The sequence below is a fragment of the Ranitomeya imitator genome, chromosome 8 (genome assembly GCF_032444005.1).
Source record: "Ranitomeya imitator isolate aRanImi1 chromosome 8, aRanImi1.pri, whole genome shotgun sequence".
NCBI lineage: Eukaryota > Metazoa > Chordata > Amphibia > Anura > Dendrobatidae > Ranitomeya > Ranitomeya imitator.
Genome location: NC_091289.1, coordinates 112,126,938 through 112,147,306, shown reverse-complemented (window position 1 = coordinate 112,147,306; position 20,369 = coordinate 112,126,938).

The window sequence follows — 20,369 nt, the reverse complement described above, 5'->3', positions numbered from 1 at the left end:
GCGGGCCTTCCGAGGGTCTGTACAGGCCTCTCAGGGTTCTATGTGTGCCTGCCAGGTGTCTGTGCGGGCTGCCGGCTGTCTGTGCGTGCTTGCCAGGGGTCTGTGCGTGCTGCCGGGGGTCTGTGAGTGCCTGCCGGGAGTCTGTGTGGGCCTGCTGGTGCTTTTTGCAGGCTGACGGGGGTCTGTACAGGCTTCTCAGGGGTCTGTGTGTGCCTGACGGGGGCTGTGTGGGCTGTCAGGGCTCTGTGCAGGCTCCCGGGGGTCTGTGCTGGCCTGCCAGGGGTCTGTATGGGCTGCCGGGGGTCAGTGCGGGGCTGCCGGGCCTCTGTGCGGGCTGCCCTTGGCTCTGTGCGGTCTGCCGGGGCTCTGCACGGACTGCCGGGGGTCTGTGCGGGCCTGACGGAGCTCTGTGCGGGCTGCTGGGGTTCTGTGCGGGCTGCCGGAGGTCTGTGCGGGCCTGCCGGGGCTCTGTGAGCACTGCCAGGACTCAGTGCGGGCTGCTGGGGGTCTGTGCGGGCCTGCCGGGGCTCTGTGCAGGCTGCCCTTGGCTCTATGCAGGCTGCCGGGGCTCTGTGCAGGCTGCCGGGGGTCTGTGCGGGCCTCTCGGGGTTCTGTACGGGCTGCAGGGGCTCTGTGTGGGCTGCCGGGGGTCTGTATGGGCCTGCCGGGGGTCTTTGCGGGCTGCTGGGGGTCTGAGTTGGCTGCCATGGGTCTTTGTGGGCTTGCCGGGGGTCTGTGTAGGCCTGCCGGGGCTCTGTGCGGGCTGCCGGGGGTCTGTACGGGCCTGCCCAGGGTTTGTGCGGGCTGCCAGGGGTCTGTGCGGGCTGCCAGGGGTCTGTGCGGGCCTGCTGGGGCTCTGTGCGGGCTGCCGGGGGTCTGTGTGGGCTGCCGGGGGTCTGTGCGGGCCTGCCGAGGGTCTGTGCGGGCTGCCGAGGGTCTGTGCGGGCCTGCTGGGGCTCTGTGTGGGCTGCCGGGTGTCAGTGCGGGCTGCCGGGGGTCTGTGCGGGCCTGCCGGGGGTCTGTGCGGGCTGCCGGGGGTCTGTGCGGGCCTGCTGGGGCTCTGTGTGGGCTGCCGGGTGTTTGTGCGGGCTGCCGGTGGTCTGGGCGGGCTCCCGGGGGTCTGTGCGGGCCTGCCGGGGGTCTGTTCGGGCTGCCGAGGGTCTGTGCGGGCCTGCTGGGGCTCTTTGCGGGCTGCCAGGGGTCTGTGCGGGCTGCCGGGGGTCTGTGCGGGCTGCCGGTGGTCTGTGCGGGCCTGCCGGGGGTATGTGAGGGCCTGCCGGGGCTTATTGTGGGTTGCCCGGGGTCTATGCGGGCTGCGGGGGGTCTGTGCAGGCTGCCGGGCATCTGTGCATATGTGCAGGCATCGGACGATGCCTGCTACAGTGACAGTGATTGACACATTAGCCAATTATGGGACAGTAGTATACTACATACATACTACATACTGTGATGCAGTGACCCCATGTGGCAGGTAGGGGGCGCTGTGAGTGCTCCTTGGGATGTGCATGGAGGAATATCTAATGTGTATATGTATGGTGTAGTTGTAAGGGAGACTTACTAGGCTAGTTGTGTGAGATGGGCGGGACAAACTAGCCACACATCCACACTCCCACCCAGGGGAGTGGTTAAGGGTATATAATGTGACCAGGGTGTGGGTCACATGTTCCTGTGTGGTTCCAGTGTTTGGACCTGAGTGGTGAAGGTCCTGGAAGTATGTGTTGGACTTCCTGGGAGTAGGAGTCCTGAAGAGCACATGCTGGTGTGTTGGACAGAGGTCCTGAATAGCACATGGACAGGTCACATACTTGTGTGTTGGGAGGCCCTGGGAGTAGGACCGGATCCCTGAATAGCACACTGAACAACCTGTGTTGGATTTCCTGGGAGTAGGAGTCCTGAAGAGCATATGGTGGGGCTTTGGACATGCTAGTGGCCTGGGGTGTTAGACTGACGTCCTGAATAGCACCTGGACAGGTCATATGCCTGGGCTGTTGGACAAGGTCCTGAATAGCACCTGGACAGGTCACATGTGCGGTACATGTGAGGAGGAGATGCCAGTGTGTTGGATATCCAGGGAGTAGGAATCCTGAATAGCACACTGGGCAACCTGTGTTGGAAGACCTGGGAGGAGGCTTCCTGAAGAGCACATGGAGGTGTGTTGGGAGGTTCTGGGAGTAGGGCCGGATCCCTGAATAGCGCACAGAAAGACTATGATTCTGGATGGTCTATGTGGGGGAAGCTACCGTCCTTCGGAGGGTCTGGGCTGACTAGGATATGCCGCCCAGGCAAGTTGGTGATCCCTGTGAGGCAGCTTTCCGGGAAGAGAGGTCTGACGAGGAGTCAGCAGGTGGAGCAGGAGCTCCCATAAGGTACCATTGACTGTTGGTGCTTGTGATGTTCCATGAACTGTGTGGTCTCCCACGGTGACTGAATGGAGTGAGGTTTGGCTTGTTTAGAGACCGCGACCCAGTGTCATATGCGCTGTATGTGTCTTGGGACATTGCTGAACTGTACGGCGTACGGACTCCCATGGTAACTGGGCGAAGTGAGAGGTCCAGCATGTTTAGTGTTCGTGAAACAAAGCCGTAAATTAAGTGTTTAAGACAAAGCTGCAAGTTAATATCACCTGTTGGTGCCTATTGTGTTTGATGAAATGTATAATGTGAACTGTGCACAACCCGGTTTATGACACTTTAATAAACTGTATAGACTGTGTTTAAGCGAAAAATCGTGCCTGACTGCGTTAATCCCGTGCCAAGCGAGTGTCCCCCAATACACTTAGTGAGAGCAATTTTACAATACATACTACATACATACTACATACTACATATATAATACATACTACATACATACATACTACATACATAATACATACATACAGGTCCTTCTCAAAAAATTAGCATATAGTGTTAAATTTCATTATTTACCATAATGTAATGATTACAATTAAACTTTCATATATTATAGATTCATTATCCACCAACTGAAATTTGTCAGGCCTTTTATTGTTTTAATACTGATGATTTTGGCATACAACTCCTGATAACCCAAAAAACCTGTCTCAATAAATTAGCATATTTCACCCATCCAATCAAATAAAAGTGTTTTTTAATAACAAACAAAAAAAACAACAAATAATAATGTTCAGTTATGCACTCAATACTTGGTCGGGAATCCTTTGGCAGAAATGACTGCTTCAATGCGGCGTGGCATGGAGGCAATCAGCCTGTGACACTGCTGAAATGTTATGGAGGCCCAGGATGCTTCAATAGCGGCCTTAAGCTCATCCAGAGTGTTGGGTCTTCCGTCTCTCAACTTTCTCTTCACAATATCCCACAGATTCTCTATGGGGTTCAGGTCAGGAGAGTTGGCAGGCCAATTGAGCACAGTAATACCATGGTCAGTAAACCATTTACCAGTGGTTTTGGCACTGTGAGCAGGTGCCAGGTCGTGCTGAAAAATGAAATCTTCATCTCCATAAAGCATTTCAGCCGATGGAAGCATGAAGTGCTCCAAAATCTCCTGATAGCTAGCTGCATTGACCCTGCCCTTGATGAAACACAGTGGACCAACACCAGCAGCTGACATGGCACCCCACACCATCACTGACTGTGGGTACTTGACACTGGACTTCAGGCATTTTTGCATTTCCTTCTCCCCAGTCTTCCTCCAGACTCTGGCACCTTGATTTCCGAATGACATGCAAAATTTGCTTTCATCAGAAAAAAGTACTTGGGACCACTTAGCAACAGTCCAGTGCTGCTTCTCTGTAGCCCAGGTCAGGCGCCTCTGCCGCTGTTTATGGTTCAAAAGTGGCTTTACCTGGGGAATGCGGCACCTGTAGCCCATTTCCTGCACACGCCTGTGCACGGTGGCTCTGGATGTTTCCACACCAGACTCAGTCCACTGCTTCCTCAGGTTCCCCAAGGTCTGGAATCGGTCCTTCTCCACAATCTTCCTCAGGGTCCGGTCTCCTCTTCTCGTTGTACAGCGTTTTCTGCCACATTGTTTCCTTCCAACAGACTTACCATTGAGGTGCCTTGATACAGCACTCTGGGAACAGCCTATTTGTTGAGAAATTTCTTTCTGGGTCTTAACCTCTTGCTTGAGGGTGTCAATGATGGCCTTCTTGACATCTGTCAGGTCGCTAGTCTTACCCATGATGGGGGTTTTGAGTGATGAACCAGGCAGGGAGTTTATAAAAGCCTCAGGTATCTTTTGCATGTGTTTAGAGTTAATTAGTTGATTCAGAAGATTAGGGTAATAGGTCGTTTAGAGAACCTTTTCTTGATATGCTAATTTATTGAGACAGGTTTTTTGGGCTATCAGGAGTTGTATGCCAAAATCATCAGTATTAAAACAATAAAAGACCTGACAAATTTCAGTTGGTGGATAATGAATCTATAATATATGAAAGTTTAATTGTAATCATTACATTATGGTAAATAATGAAATTTAACACTATATGCTAATTTTTTGAGAAGGACCTGTACATGCTACATACATACTACATACATACTACATACATACTACATTGTTAGGACTGGCGGAACGCACCGAGTAAATAAGAAGGTGCGTTCATAGTCCGGGGTCCACCGTGCAGGAGAGAACCCGCTGCTGGCAAATGGCGGCACTATATGGTGGTGGAAACGAACTCTGTTACATCACAGAGCCGTAGTACCACACCAAGAACGCAAGCAAGAAGTCACAGAACCCAATGCCAAGACATGGGATTAGGTTCGTTTAGACCACTTGCGCTCGACACCGCAACTGGGTGTCAGAATAAACGTAAGTAATTAGTAGCACAAGAGTGCGAGCAGTGCGGCACTTGCGGACATCACTAACCACCCAGGCTTGGGTTGGAAAGCGCTTTAATAACGCACGGCGCCACACTGGCGGTCACAGCAATAGACGCTGTAACGTATGTTTAGTGCTGAGACATTGTAAGTTATGCTTAATGCTGATAGCTCAGCCAGGCGCTAGATAGCATACATCCACCTTTTTTGCGAACAGTCATACACAAGGGAGGGGATGTTTAAAGAATGACTTGCACTCATCAACACACATACATTTTCAAATGTACACTAGCGCATGGCCATGCGGCCATGCAAACCTTTTATAGCTGCAGCAAGAACACGACCTTCCCAGAAGAACCAATGAGAGGCTGCTACAGAAGTTGAGCACCTTCAGGACCTTCCTAGAGAACCAATGGGGTTTGCTGCAGTATCTAAGCATGTGACCCTTGATCTCCAATGGGGAATCTTGCCCTGGGCATGCTCAGAAGGGAAAAAGCAGAACTTAGTCCCAAAAACGTCTGCTCGCCGCTGCCTAGTACTGGCTACAATGGTAGAAGCTGGAGTCATTGCACAGAGTCAGACTGAGCAAGACGTAGGGACCAACATCTCTGCTAAGCAGCCTCCACTGTGGCAGGAGAAGAATGGGAGACTGCAGCAGAGATGGACCGAGATTCCCCCTGTACAGAAGCGGGAATTCGACCCCTAAAACTACATACGACATTCATACATTACATACATATAGACATACAGTACATTAAACATAATTACATACTCACCATTACTTGTCATTTTGATCCCCGAAGCCAGTGTCATCTGTAAAAAAAATATTAAAATAACAAACAACCAATATACTCCCTGATCCGCAGAAATCTACGAGTGTCCCACGACGATCTCCCGTGGAGAACGGCAGCATCAGTTGATGCAACCGCTCTCTAGGGGCTCTGTTATGACCTGGTGGTTAGGACAATAATGGACCTGATGATCAAGAGCACCCGGAAAGATCTGATAGCTACAAAAACACGGGACAAGCTCTGGGAAGTGGAAACTCTGCTGACCGCAATCCCTAATCCTATCACACACACTAGAAATAGCCGTGGATTGCTCCTAACGCTCCCTATGCAACTCGTCACAGCCTCAGAACTAGCTAGCCCTAAGAAAGGAAAATAAAGCCTACCTTGCCTCAGAGAAATTCTCCAAAGGAAAAGGCAGCCCCCCACATATAATGACTGTGAGCTAAGATAAAATCACAAACATAGAGATGAAATAGATTTAGCAAAGAGAGGCCCGACTTACTGGACAGACAGAGGATAGAAAAGGTCACTTTGCGGTCAGCACAAAAACCTACAAAAAGTCACGCAGAGAGTGCAGGGAAAAAAAACCTTCCGCACCGACTCACGTGCGGAGGCGCCCCTCTGCGTCCCAGAGCTTCCAGCAAGCAAGGCAATATTCACAATAGCAAGCTGGACAGAAAAAATAGCAAACAGGAAAATAGCAAAGAGGAACTTAGCTTCTGCTGGAGTAAACAGGTAACAGAACGATCCAGGAGCGAACTAGACCAATAGTACAACATTGACAGCTGGCATGGGGCAAAGATCTAAGTGGAGTCAAATAGAGCAGCCCACTAACGACTTAGCCTCGTCACCTGTGGAAGGAAACTCAGAAACACCCACAGCCACCAGAGGAAGTCCATGGACAGAACCAGCCGAAGTACCATTCACGACCACAGGAGGGAGCCCGACAACAGAATTCACAACAGGGCTCCAGGAATCCAATGACGGGGGCCAATAATTGTAGCCTGCTATGAATATCAGCCCCCAGCTGTCAGCATAGAATTTACTGGCTATTAAAATAGGGGAACCCCCCAAAAAATGACGTGGGGTCCCCTATATTTTATAGCCAGAAAGACTACGCAGACAGCTGCAGGCTGATATTCATAGCCTAAAGAGGGGCCATGGATATTGCCCCCCCGGCTACAAATACCAGTCCGCAGCCGCCCAAGAAATGGCGCATGTGTAAGATGCGACAATTCCGGCACTTAGCCCCTCTCTTCCCACTCCCGTGTAGCGGTGGGATATGGGGTAATAAGGGGTTAATGTCACCTTGCTATTGTAAGGTGACATTAAGCCGGGTTAATAACGGAGAGGCGTCAATAAGACGCTTATCCATTATTAATCCAATAGTAAGAAAGGGTTAATAAAACACACACATTAGGAAAAAAGTATTTTAATATTCTTCACTTAACCATACTTACCATACTTCTGCGCCTACAAAAAACGTAAAATAATAAACCGTATACTACCTGTCCGCCGTAGTACAATCAATAACGAGTGTCCCACGACGATCTCCCCTATAGAACAGTGACATCGGCTGATGTCACTGCTCTATAGGACCCTCAGTGACACACTGACAGGAGACAATGGCTCCTGCAGTGCATCACTGAGGTTATTATAGTTCAAAGTCTCACTTTATGACAATTGCTGCGTGGGAAAATTTCTCACACAGCAATGCCAAAAGTGAGACTAGGGACTATTTTTTTACAGCGGTGGAGGAATACAGTGCGGAAGGATACCTTCCTCCCGTCATTGTGTTCCTGAAGCCCCTGAAGAGCGGTCGCATCAGCTGATGTTGCCGTTCTACACGGGATATCATCGTGGGACACTCTTGGATTTCTGTGGATAAGGGAGTATATTGGTTGTTTGTTATTTTAATAATTTTTACAGGTAACACTGGCTTCGGGGATCAAAATGACAAGTAATGGTGAGTATGTACTCTATGTTTAATGTACTGTATGTCTATATGTATTGTATGTAATGTATGAATGTATTGTATATAAAGTATGAATGTACTGTATGTAGTATATATGTAGTATGCATGTAGTATGTATGTATGTATGTAGTATGTATGTTTTTTTTTTTTTTACATTCAACACATTAGCCGGATGATGGGACTACTACTGTCCCATAATTGGCTAATGTGTCAATCACTGTCACTGTAGCAGGCATCGTCCGATGGGACTTATAGTCCCATCAGACGATGCCTGCACAAACGCACAGAAGCCTGGCAGCCCGCACAGACCCCCGGCAGCCGGCACAGACCCCCGGCAGCTAGCACAGAGCCCCGGCAGGCCCGCACAGACCCCCGGCAGCCCGCACAGACCCCCGGGCAGGCCCATACAGACCCCCAGCAGGCCCGCACAGACCCCCAGCAGGCATGCACAGACCCACGTCAGCCCGCACAGACCCCCGGCAGCCCTCACAGAGCCCCGGCGGGCCTGCACAGACCCCCGGCAGCCCACACAGACCCCCAGCAGGCCCGTTCAGACCCCCAGCAGGCCCACACAGACCCCCAGCAGGCACGCACAGACCCCTGGCAGCCCGCAGGCCCCGGCAGGCATGCACAGACCCCCAGCAGACCGCACAGACCCCCAAGAGGCCCGTACAGATCCCCAGCAGGCCCGCACAAACCCCACCCACACAGACACGCACAGTGTCCGCCCATGCACCACCCACACTCTTCCCCCTCCGGAACAAGATGTAGAAGGACAGAAAGGCCTTATTTACATTCCGATATTTGTGTCCCATTTACTTGCATTGGTATCGGGTATCGGTATCGGCGATACCCAATATTTTTTTATATCGGCCGATTTAATCCAATACCGATACTTCTGGATATCGGAAGGTATCGCTCAACACTGGTGGAGACTCATAGCTGGGTCTCCATCTGGTGGATTGCCTGTTGTAGAAGGTGTGTCAGAGGCCTATTATACTGTTTCTGCTCTGTGGAAATTGATGACACTTCATTGTGTGACAATTATTTTTTGAAATGTGGAGACACAAATTTGTGTCTCCATCTTGTGGGTTGCCTGTAGTAGAAGGTTTGTCAGAGGCCTATTAAACTGATTCTACTATGTGGAAATTGATGCCTCTCTAGAGGTGTTTGACAATTATTTTTTTTAATGTGGAGGCTCGAAGTTGAGTCTCTATCTAGTGGATTTCCTATGGGGGATGATGTTAGAGGTCTATTATACTGGTTTTACTCTGTGGAAACTGATGTCACTTTATTGTTGTGTGACAATTATTTTTTTAAATGTAGAGACTCAAAGTTGGGTCTCCATCTGGTGGGTTGCCTGTAGTAGAAGGTTTGTTAGAGGCCTATTATACTGATTATACTATGTGGAAATTGATGCCACTTTAGTGGTGTGTGACAATTAGTTTTTGAAATGTGGAGACTCTAAGTTGGGTCTCAATCTGGTTGTTTGCCTATGTAAGTGGGGAGCCCAGACAGGCAGGCCTGAATTTACTATCTGTGTTACTTTCTTTACATTTTTCTACCTATATTACTATGTGCCATCTAAGTGTGGCTGAAAAAAAATTTGTAGTGTTGCATGAAGTATCAGGTCTCTCAGATAAGAAGACTTACACTGCTCCCCTTAGTCACCACTTTATAATTGAAACTTCAATTCAAAGCTTTAAATACTAGACCAGACTTTCATATCTCATTCATGACACATGGTTGACTTCTGCTGTGCCATTATGAAATTATTACTGTAGGTAAATTGTTGTTGTATGCCCCTAATTTTGGAAAATATTTGTACATCAAGTTGGCTCTCATTCATGTGTGGTGCTTGTTGAGGTATGGCTCCACGAGCGGGAGGCCTTCACTTAGTTTTAGTCAACTACCGGTGTTACTGTCCTTACATTTTTCTTACATAAGTTCTGTACCAAGACGATATTTGTGCCACCTGAGTCTTGCTTGGAAAAAAAATTGCTGTTGCATGAGGTATCAGGACTCCTAGCACAGCCTCCCTAAACTGGTCCCTCACCCACCTTTTCTTAATATAAACTTAAATTCAAAGCTCTAAATGCTTGTGCAGACCCTGATACCATATACATGACCTATTGCTGACTGCTGCTGTGCCATTATAAAATGTTCTACTGTGGTTCAAGTGATCAGTCACATACCTGTGTTACTATTCTTACATTTTTTCTACCAATAGTAGTCTATGAAAGTGATGTTTGTGACATCTTAGGGTGGTTTCACACTTGCGTTTTTGTCTGCAGCGTTTTTTGCACAAAAAAACGCATGCGGTTTTTTCCCTATATTTAACATTGAAAACGCATGCATTTTTTGTTGTACGCATTTGGTCGCGTTTTGAAACGCATGCGTTTTTTTGCTGCATGCGTTCTTTTTCAGACATGCAACTTGTAGTATTTTTGAGAGGCATTTTTTGGAGACATAAAAACGCATGCGTTTTCATGCGTTTTTTTTGTGTCAAAAAATACATTGGAGTCAATGGAAATGCATGCGTTTTTAAGCACATGTGTTTGTTTGCTTTAAAAACGCTTGCGTTTTTATTAAAAAATAACAGAAAACACACTGATATGCCACCCCCCACCATAAAGGTGACAAAGGGATCCTAACCCTAACCCTAAAGGGATCCTAACCCTAACCCTAACCCTAAAGGGATCCTAACCCTAACCCTAAAGGGATCCTAACCCTATCCCTAACCCTACCCCTAACCCTAAAGGGATCCTAACCCTAACCCTACCCCTAACCCTAACCCTTAAGGGATCCTAACCCTAACCCTACCCCTAACCCTAACCCTAATCCCTTTAGGGTTAGGGTTAGGATCCCTTTAGGCTTAGGGTTAGGGGTAGGGTTAGGGTTAGGGTTAGGATACCTTTAGGGTTAGGGTTAGGGTTATGATCCCTACCCCTAACCCTACCCCTAACCCTAACCCTAACTATTTCTGTTTATAGTGGGTTTTTTACTTTATTTTGATGATTGGCAGCTGTCACACATTTCTCAGCATGCGTTTAAAAAACGCAAACGCATGAAAAAACGCATGTAAACGCGTCAAAACGCTGTGTTTTTTTCACCACATGCAAAAACTCATGCGTCAAAAAAACACAGCGTTTGCACGCGTTTACATGCATTTTTTCACCATGCGTTTTTTTTTTAAACACATGCGTTTTGAAACGCAAGTGTGAAACCAGCATGGTGTTGCATGAAGTATCAGGTCTCCCAGCTAAGAAGGCTTACACTGCTCCATTAACCACCATGACCTCATTACAAACTGTAAATGCTGGGCCAGACCATGAAGTCTCATGCATGGGCCATGGCTGACTACTTCTGTGCCATTATAAAAGGTTCTACTGTGGGTCAATTGATAAGTCAACTTCCTGTGTTACTATTCTTACATTTTTCTACCAATATTAGTCTAAGAAACTGATGTTTGCACCATATGACTGTGGCAGGACTAAAAACTAAAAAATGATGGTGTTTCATGAAGTATCAGGTCTTCCAGCTAAGGAGGTTTACACCACTCCCTTAACCACCAGGTACTCATTGAAACTTCAATTTCAAGCTGTAAATGCTGGGCCAGGCCTTGATACCTCAGGCAGGGACTATTGCTGACTGCTGGTATAACATTTGCTAAATTTCTACTGTGGATCAGTTGATGCCAGTTTTTATGATGTCTACCCCAAATTTTAGCTGTTTGGAAAGCTTTTTGTCATCCCTTAAATTATTGTGAATGTTTGGTTTGGCCTCCCATTGAATCTATTGGCGTTTGGGTATGTTTGTTGAACCGTTCATCGACCTTATTTGGTGAACCGAATCAAATCGAACCTTGAAAGGTTCCAACATCTCTAATTATAATTCACAGTCAAGTTGAATATTTAAATTAGAGGCCCGTTATACCTTGGACATGGCCGAGTGGTTCAATGATTCTTCTTATGTATGTCTCCTCTGCCAATGTCTTACTTGATTGAGAGCACTGGTTTTAAAGAAGGCAGTTTTGTCTTAGCCAAAATCATACAAGACTAGGGTTGAGCGACTTTTACTTTTATAGGATCGGGTCGGGTTTCACAAAACCCAACTTTTTCAAAAGTCGGGTCGAGTGAAATCGGCCGATCCTATAGAAAAATTGGGGTCGGGGTCGGCCGAAACACGAAACCCAATGCAGTGCATTGGGTTTCCAATGGTTCCCAGGGTCTGAAGGAGAGGAAACTCTCCTTCAGGCCCTGGGATCCATATTTAAGTGTAAAATAAAGAAGTAAAATAAAAAATATTGCAATACTCACCCTCGGACGCGCCCTGGTACTAACCGGCCCGGCAGCCTTCCTTCCTTAGAATCAGCGCGTGAAGGGCCTTAGATGACGTCGCGGCTTGTGATTGGTCGTGCGACCGCCCATGTGACCGCTCGCGCGACCAATCACAAGCCGCGACGTCACCGAAGGTCCTTCAAGCGCTGATTCTTAGGAAGGAAGGCTGCCAGAATTAAGCAGGGCGCGTCCGAGGGTGAGTATATTCCTATTAGGTATATACTCACCCTCGGACGCGCCCTGCTTCTTTCCGGCAGCCTTCCTTCCTAAGAATCAGCGCTTGAAGGACCTTCGGTGACATCGCGGCTTGTGATTAGTCGCGTGAGCGGTCACATGGGCGGTCGCGCGACCAATCACAAGCCGCGACGTCATCTAAGGCCCTTCACGCGCTGATTCTAAGGAAGGAAGGCTGCCGGTTAGTACCAGGGCGCGTCCGAGGGTGAGTATAGCAATATTTTTTATTTTAATTGTTTATGTTATACTTAAATATGGATTCCGATACCGATTTCCGATATTGCAAACATATCGGAACTCGGGATCAGAATTCCGGTACCAGATTCAGAAGATCGCCGACCTCATGGCCGACCCCACACAGGGGTCGGGTCGGGTTTCATGAAACCCGACTTTGCCAAAAGTCGGTGACTTCTGAAAATGGCCGACCCGTTTCGCTCAACCCTATACAGGACTGCTATCTGTGCAAGCACATAACAGTCAGCAGGTGAACCACAGGAGACATGCTTTACTATGCATATGCCTGTCCATTTGAGAATGTGCAGGATTTGTGTAGACAATCTAAACTCATGTGACACCAGTGCTGTCAATAAAGCAAGACAGGGAAGAGGATAGTTTGATGAAGCACTCAGCAACACCAATGGTAGCTCTTTTCAAAACAGTAAAAAAGAACGATTCAGTAAAATTTACCTAGTAGATTTAACCACTTAATGACCATGGATACGCCTTTTAACAGCAGCAGTTAAAGGGACACTGTCACCTGAATTTGGAGGGAACAATCTTCAGCCATGGAGGCAGGGTTTATGGGTGTTTGATTCACCCTTTCCTTACCCGCTGGCTGCATGCTGGCTGCAATATTGGATTGAAGTTCATTCTCTGTCCTCCGTAGTACATGCCTGCACAAAGCAATCTTGCCTTACGCAGGCGTGTACTATGGAGGACAGAGAATAAACTTCAATCCAATATTGCAGCCAGCATGCAGCCAGCGGGTAGGGAAAGGGTGAATCAAACACCCAAAAACCCCGCCTCCATGGCTGAAGATTGTTCCCTCCAAATTCAGGTGACAGTGTCCCTTTAAGGGTACTTAAACCACAGAGCCGCTTTTTAACAGGTCTGAGGTTTAAGGGTATAGCGCCCCCAGCGTCGGAATTTCTCCAGGATCTTGGCAAATGGGGGTAGCTAAGACCCTAGAGAACATGATTTGGGTCGGTTTTTACCGACGTCAATGTTGCGATCGCCTTAATTAATGGTATAATAATGAACGCAAAAAAAGTCAAATTTTCCATTTAATTTTTCTCTCCTCTGATGTGATCGCACATCAGAAGATAGAGAAATAGGGTCTTCCGGTCCCCCTATCACCACCCCGGTACCTCTCTTGTCCAGGCATCCCCCATGAAGTCCACCGGGCCGCCGGTGTCTTCTTCCTGGAGAAATTGGTGGGTGCATGCGCAGTTCACCCATAGAGATCTGTCGCCTGGCACCTGGAACCAGTTTGTGGGTATGGTTGGGATTAGGGTTAGGGGTGTGTTGGGGTTAGGTTTGTGGTTAGGGTTATGGTTAGCGTTAGAATTAGGGGTGTATTGGGGTTAGGATTGGAATTAGAATTGGGGGGTTTCCACTGTTTAGATACATCAGGTGGTCTCCAAATGCCACCATTGATTCCAGCCAATTTTGCATTTAAAAAGTCAAACGGTGCTTTCTCCTTTCTGACCCCTGCCATGCACCCAAACAGTGGCTTTTCCCCACATATGGGGTATCGGCGTACTCAAGAGAATTTGCACAACAAATTGACAGTGTTTTCTTAGACAAAATCATGCAGGACTGCTATCTGTGCATGCACATAACATTCAGCAGATGAACCACTGGAGACATGCTTTCCTATGCATATAGTCCACAAAAAGCACTAAGTGATTGGCAATACTGTTATACCTCCTGGAAAAATGCACTCCTTTTGATAGAAAATTACATGCTGCAGTCTAATTTACCCCAATCTTCGGGTGCCAACCCAAGAAAAAACAACAGTACTAAATGTCTATGCAAAGAGAATAAAGGGTGGCACTCATCAGAATAAAATCCAATGTTTTATTTAGTAACCTTTAAAACATCTTTGGTTAAGCAGTGGGACAGTGGACAATGGAGTGTGAGGATGACAGCCATGACCCATAGAAGCTCATTTGTGCAAAACAGCCATTGTCCTCACACTCCATTGTCCACTGCCCCACTGCTTAACTGAAGGTGACTACATAAAACGATGGATTTTATTCTGGTGAGTGCCATCCTTAATTCTCTTTCTATGAACATTTACTATGCATATACCTGTGCTTCTGAGAATGGATTGGATGCCTGTCCTTTTAACAACAACTTTTGTGGTTCATTTTCTCCTGATACCCTTGTGAAAATAAAAAAAAATAGGTTCCAAATTAAATTTCTTGTGAAAAAAGTAAAATGTTAATTTTTTTCCTTCCACATTGCTTTAGTACTCATGATGCACCTCAAGGTTAATAAACTTCTTGAATATGGTTTTTCACACCTTGTGGGTTGCAGTTTTTAAAATGGTGTCACTTTTGTATATTTTCTGCTGCATTGACTCACCAAAGTCCTTTCAAATGCGAGGTGATTTGTGAATTTTGTTGGAAAAATGAGAAATTGCTGGTCAACTTTTAACCCTTATAACTTCCTATAAAAAAAAAGTATTTCCAAAATTGTGCTGATGTAAAGTAGACATGTGGGAAATGTTAATTATTTGTGTGATACCACTCTCTGATTTAAGGGCATAAAAATTCAAAATTTGAATATTGCAAAATTTTCAAAATTTTTGCCATATTTCCATTTTTTTCATAAATAAATGCAAGTCATATTGAATACATTTTACCACTATCATGAAATACAATATGTCACGAAAAAACAATCTCAGAATCAGTAAGATCCGTTGAAGTGTTCCAGAGTTATAACCTCAAAAAGTGACAGTGGTCAGAATTGTAAAAATTGGCCTGGTCATTGACCCCTTCATTATCCAGCATATTTTGACGTTAATGACCTGGCCGTTTTTTGGAATTCTGACCAGTGTCCCTTTATGAGGTAATAACTCGAGAACGCTTCAACGGATCCTAACGGTTCTGAGAATGTTTTTTCGTGACATATTGGGCTTCATGTTAGTGGTAAATTTAGGTCAATAATTTTTGCGTTTATTTGTGAAAAATTTTCAAATTTTGAATTTTTATTCTGTTAAGCCAGAGAGTTATGTGACACAAAATAGTTAATAAATAATATTTCCCACATGTCTACTTTACATCAGCACAATTTTGGAAACAAAATTTTTTTTTGCTAGGAGGTTATAAGGGTTAAAATTTGACCAGCAATTTCTCATTTTTAGAACGAAATTTACAAAACCATTTTTTTTAAAGACCACCTCACATTTGAAGTCAGTTTGAGGGGTCTGTATGGCTGAAAATACCCAAAAGTGACACCATTCTAAAAACTGCACCCCTCAAGGTACTCAAAACCACATTCAAGAAGTTTATTTACCCTTCAGGTACTTCACAGCAGCAGAAGAAACACGGAAGGAAAAAATGAACATTTAACTTTTTAGTCACAAAAATGCCATTTGACTTTTTCAATGAAAAATTGGCTCCAATCTTTAGCAGACACCATGTCGCGTTTGGAGAGCCCCTGTGTGCCTAAACATTGGAGCTCCCCCACAAGTGACCCCATTTTGGAAACTAGACCCCCCATGGAGCTTATCTAGATGCATAGTGAGCACTTTGAACCCCCAAGTGCTTCACAAATTGATCCGTAAAAATGAAAAAGTACTTTTTTTCAGAAAAAATTTATTTAGTCTTAATTTTTTCATTTTCACATGGGCAACAGGATAAAATGGATCCTAAAATGTGTTGCACAATTTCTCCTGAGTACACCGATACCTAATATGTGGTCACAAACCACTCTTTGTGCACACGGCAAGGCTCGGAAGGGAAGGAGCACCATTTGACTTTTGAATGAAAAATTAGCTCCAATCGTTAGCGGACACCAGGTCACGTTTGGAGAGCCCATGTGTGCCTAAACATTGGAACTCCCCAACATGTGACCTCATTTTCAAAACTAGACCCCCCAAGGAATTTATCTAGATGCATAGTGAGCACTTTGAACCACCAGGTGCTTCACAAATTGATCCGAAAAAATGAAAAAATACTTTTTTTTCATAAAAAAATTCATTTACCTCAATTTGTTCATTTCCACATGGGCAACTGGATAAAATGGGCAATTTCTCCTGAGTACACTGATACCTCACATGTGGGGGTAAACCACTGTTTGGGCACGCGGCAGGGCTCGGAAGGGAAGGAGCGCCATTTGACTTTTTGAATGAAAAATTAGCTCCAATCGTTAGCGGACACCATGTCGCGTTTGGAGAGCCCCTGTGTGCCTAAACATTGGAGCTCCCCCACATGTGACCCCATTTTGGAAACTAGACCTCCCAGGGAACTAATCTAGATGTGCAGTGACCACTTTAAACCCCCAAGTGCTTCACAGAAGTTTATAACGCAGAGCCGTGAAAATAAAAAAATCATTTTTCTTTCCTCAAAAATTATGTTTTAGCCAGCAATTTTTTTTATTTTCACAAGGGTAACAGGAGATATTGGACCCCAATATTTGTTGCCCGGTTTGTCCTGAGTACGCTGATACCCCATATGTGGGGGTAAACCACTGTTTGGGCGCACGTCAGGGCTCGGAAGGGAGGGAGCACCATTTGACTTTTTGAACGCAAGATTTGCTGGAATCAATGGTGGCGCCATGTTGCGTTTGGAGACCCCTGATGTGCCTAAACAGTGGAAACCCCTCAATTCTAACTTCAACACTAACCCCAACATACCCCTAACCATAATCCAAACTGTAGCCATAACCCTAATCACAACCCTAACCCCAACACACCCCTAACCACAACCCTAACCCCAACACACCCGTAACCCTAATCCCAACCCTAACCCTAATCCTAACCCTAATCACAACCCTAATCCTAATCCCAACTCTAACCACAACTTTAACACCAACACACCCCTAACCCTAACCATAACACTAACCACAAGTCTAATCTTAACCCTATTTCCAACCCTTGCCCTAATTCCAACTCTAACTCTAATTCCAACCCTAATCCTAAGGCTATGTGCCCACATTGCGGATTCGTGTGAGATTTTTCCACACGATTTTTGAAAAATCCGCAGGTATAAGGTACTGCGTTTTACCTGTGGATTTACAGCGGATTTACAGTGTTTTTTTGTGCGGATTTCACCTGCGGATTCCTATTGAGGAACAGGTGTAAAACGCTGGTGAATCCGCGCAAAGAATTGACATGCTGCAGAAAATACAACGCAGCTTTTCCGCGCGGTATTTTCCGCACCATGGGCACAACGGATTTGGTTTTCCATAGGTTTATATGGTACTGTAAACCTGATGGAAAACTGCTACGAATCCGCAGCGGCCAATCCGCTGCGGATCCGTGACCAATCTGCTGCGGATCCACAGCCAAATCCGCACCGTTTGCACATAGCCTAATTCTAACCCTAGCCCTAACCCTTACCCTAAACCCTAACCCAAACCCTAGTTCTAACCCTAACCCTAGTGGAAAAAAAAAATATTTTCTTTATATCATTATTGTCCCTACCTATGGGGTTGATAAAGGGGAAGTCATTTACTATTTTTTTTTATTTTGATCACTGTGATAGGTTTTATCAAAGTTATCAAAATATACCTGGAACGAATCTGCCGGCCAGCAGATTCGGCGGGCGCACTGCGCATGCGCCCGCCATTTTGGAAGATGGTGGCACCCATGGAGAAGTTGGACGGACACCGGGAGGCTCTGTAAGTTTGAGGGGGGAGATCGGAGCATGGGGGATCGGAGCACGGGGGATCGGAGCATGGGGAAGTGGGATTGGAGCACGGGGGTGCGGACAGGAAGACGGGGGAGAGGACAGGATGACGGAGGGGAGCGGAGCACAGGACGGAGGACTGGGGAGATCGGTGGTGGTGGGGGGGCAGATCAGGGTTTCCAGCCATGGCCGATGATATTGCAGCATCGGCCATGGCTGGATTGTAATATTTCACCAGTTTTCATGGGTGAAATAATACAAATCGCTTTGATTGGCAGTTTCACTTTCAACAGCCAATCAGAGCGATCGTAGCCACAGGGGGGGGAAGCCACCCCCTCTGGGCTAAAGTACCATTCCCCCTGTCCCTGCAGATTGGGTGAAATTGGAGTTATCCCTTTCACCCGATCTGCAGGGACGCAATCCCTCCATGACGCCACATAGGTGTCATAGGTTGGATTGGCATCGACTTTCATGACGCCTATGTGGCGTCACAGGTCGGGAAGGGGTTAAGCACAAAATTGGCTCTGTCACTAAGGGGTTGAACAAGACAGTTATAATTATTCTTAAGGCACAGTTACCTACAAGATGTTATGCAATGCTTAAACAATGTTTGAGAGATTAAATAACCCCTTTAAGGAGGTGGGTAAAGATGGGGAGCAAATCTTATGAAATTTGAGTTTGCCAACACTGCAAAATTGTTTATTTGCAGTGAAAAATTTGTTCAATTTTCAATGTTGTAAGTTTGTTGAAAAGATTGTATTTGCTTTAAAAATACATGGAAGCAAGGATGTTACCTTTGATAGCCATTCAAACCCATTTGTGTCAACTTCTGTGCATGGTTTCAGGCCAAACTCACCAGGTTAGGTGAACTTTTGATCAGGGTCATTTGGATGTTTCGGGTTGTAATTATGCTTTAAAAAGAGAAATCACAGCAGTTTGACAATAAATGGCTTCACCCAAACACTAACCATGAGTGGAGAAAAGGTTTTGGTGTTATCATTCACATTCTCTGAAAAAAGGCCAAGAAAGCAAAAATTCTGCTAAGGTATGTAATGGTATGTTAATGATGGCTTTCATTTAGCTTTCCTATATGTACATCCCATTTCCTTTAGGCGGCTTTTTACAGTTCGGTCACAGACGTTGACTCCAGTTTCCACCAATTCGTTCCTCATTTGTTTTGCTGTGCATTTCCTGTTTTGGAGACATATTGGTTTAAGTTTCCGGTCTTGATGCTTTGATGTCTTCCTTGGTCTACCAGTGTGTTTGCCTTTAACAACCTTCCCATGTTGTTTGTATTTGGTCCAGATTTTAGACACAGCTGACTGTGAGCACCCAACATCTTTTGCAACATTGCGTGATGATTTACCCTGTTTTAAGAGTTTGATAATCCTCTCCTTTGTTTCAATTGAGATCTCTCCTGTAGGATCCATGATTCATATCAGTCCATTTGGTGCAACAGCTCTCCAAGGTGTGATCACTTCTTTTTAGATGCAGACTAATAAGCAGATCTAATTGGATGCAGGTGTTATTTTGGGGTATGAAAATTTATAGGGTGATTCCATAATTTTTTCCTCAGAATTGAGTGACTCCATAATTTTCCCCCTATGCTTGGTTAAAAAAAGTAACCATTACTGACTACCAAATTTTTTGTTCTTGATTTCTTTTAGTGTTTCTTAAAGCCAGAAAGTTGCCATTTGAAATGACTTTAGTTTTCTGCCTTGTCTGTGATCTGCTTTTTTTCTACAAAATTAAACACCTGAATGAACATCCTCCAAGGCCGGTGATTCCATAATTTTTGCCATGGGTTGTATTATAAATAATATAATATACTTCTTATTTTACACAGATCCATCTGTTGTCTCAATAGAGATGAACCGGATATTCGCAAAGTGTATGAAAATTATTAAATAATGTATACATTATTAAACATATCAATTGTATTTTCATACTTTTATGATATAGTAAATATTTCTATCTTATATTTTTCTTGAAATCTTTCATAAAGTATAATAATTTTTAATTAATTAATAATATTCAAATAATGAAACATCCACTCACTCAGTGTACAACTCCATGTAGAGAAATTCATCCAGTTTCCAATCAAGGGACTTCTAAAACAAAAAAAAGAAGCAAAATTAAAAAAAGAAAAACAAGATTAGTGATCTCACATAATAAGAGTGATCTCATTATCTCTATTTAAACTGTTCGTAGATAATGTTTAAAGTGTGTATCAAATATGCTTCTCTACGGAGGAGAATCTTTTTTAATATTACAACCTCTCATAGGGACTGTGACTTATTCTATTACTTGTTATTTTAATTGAGCCATCTTATGACTTTTATTCTTAAAATGAAATGGAAGTAGTAAAAAAGTGTCAG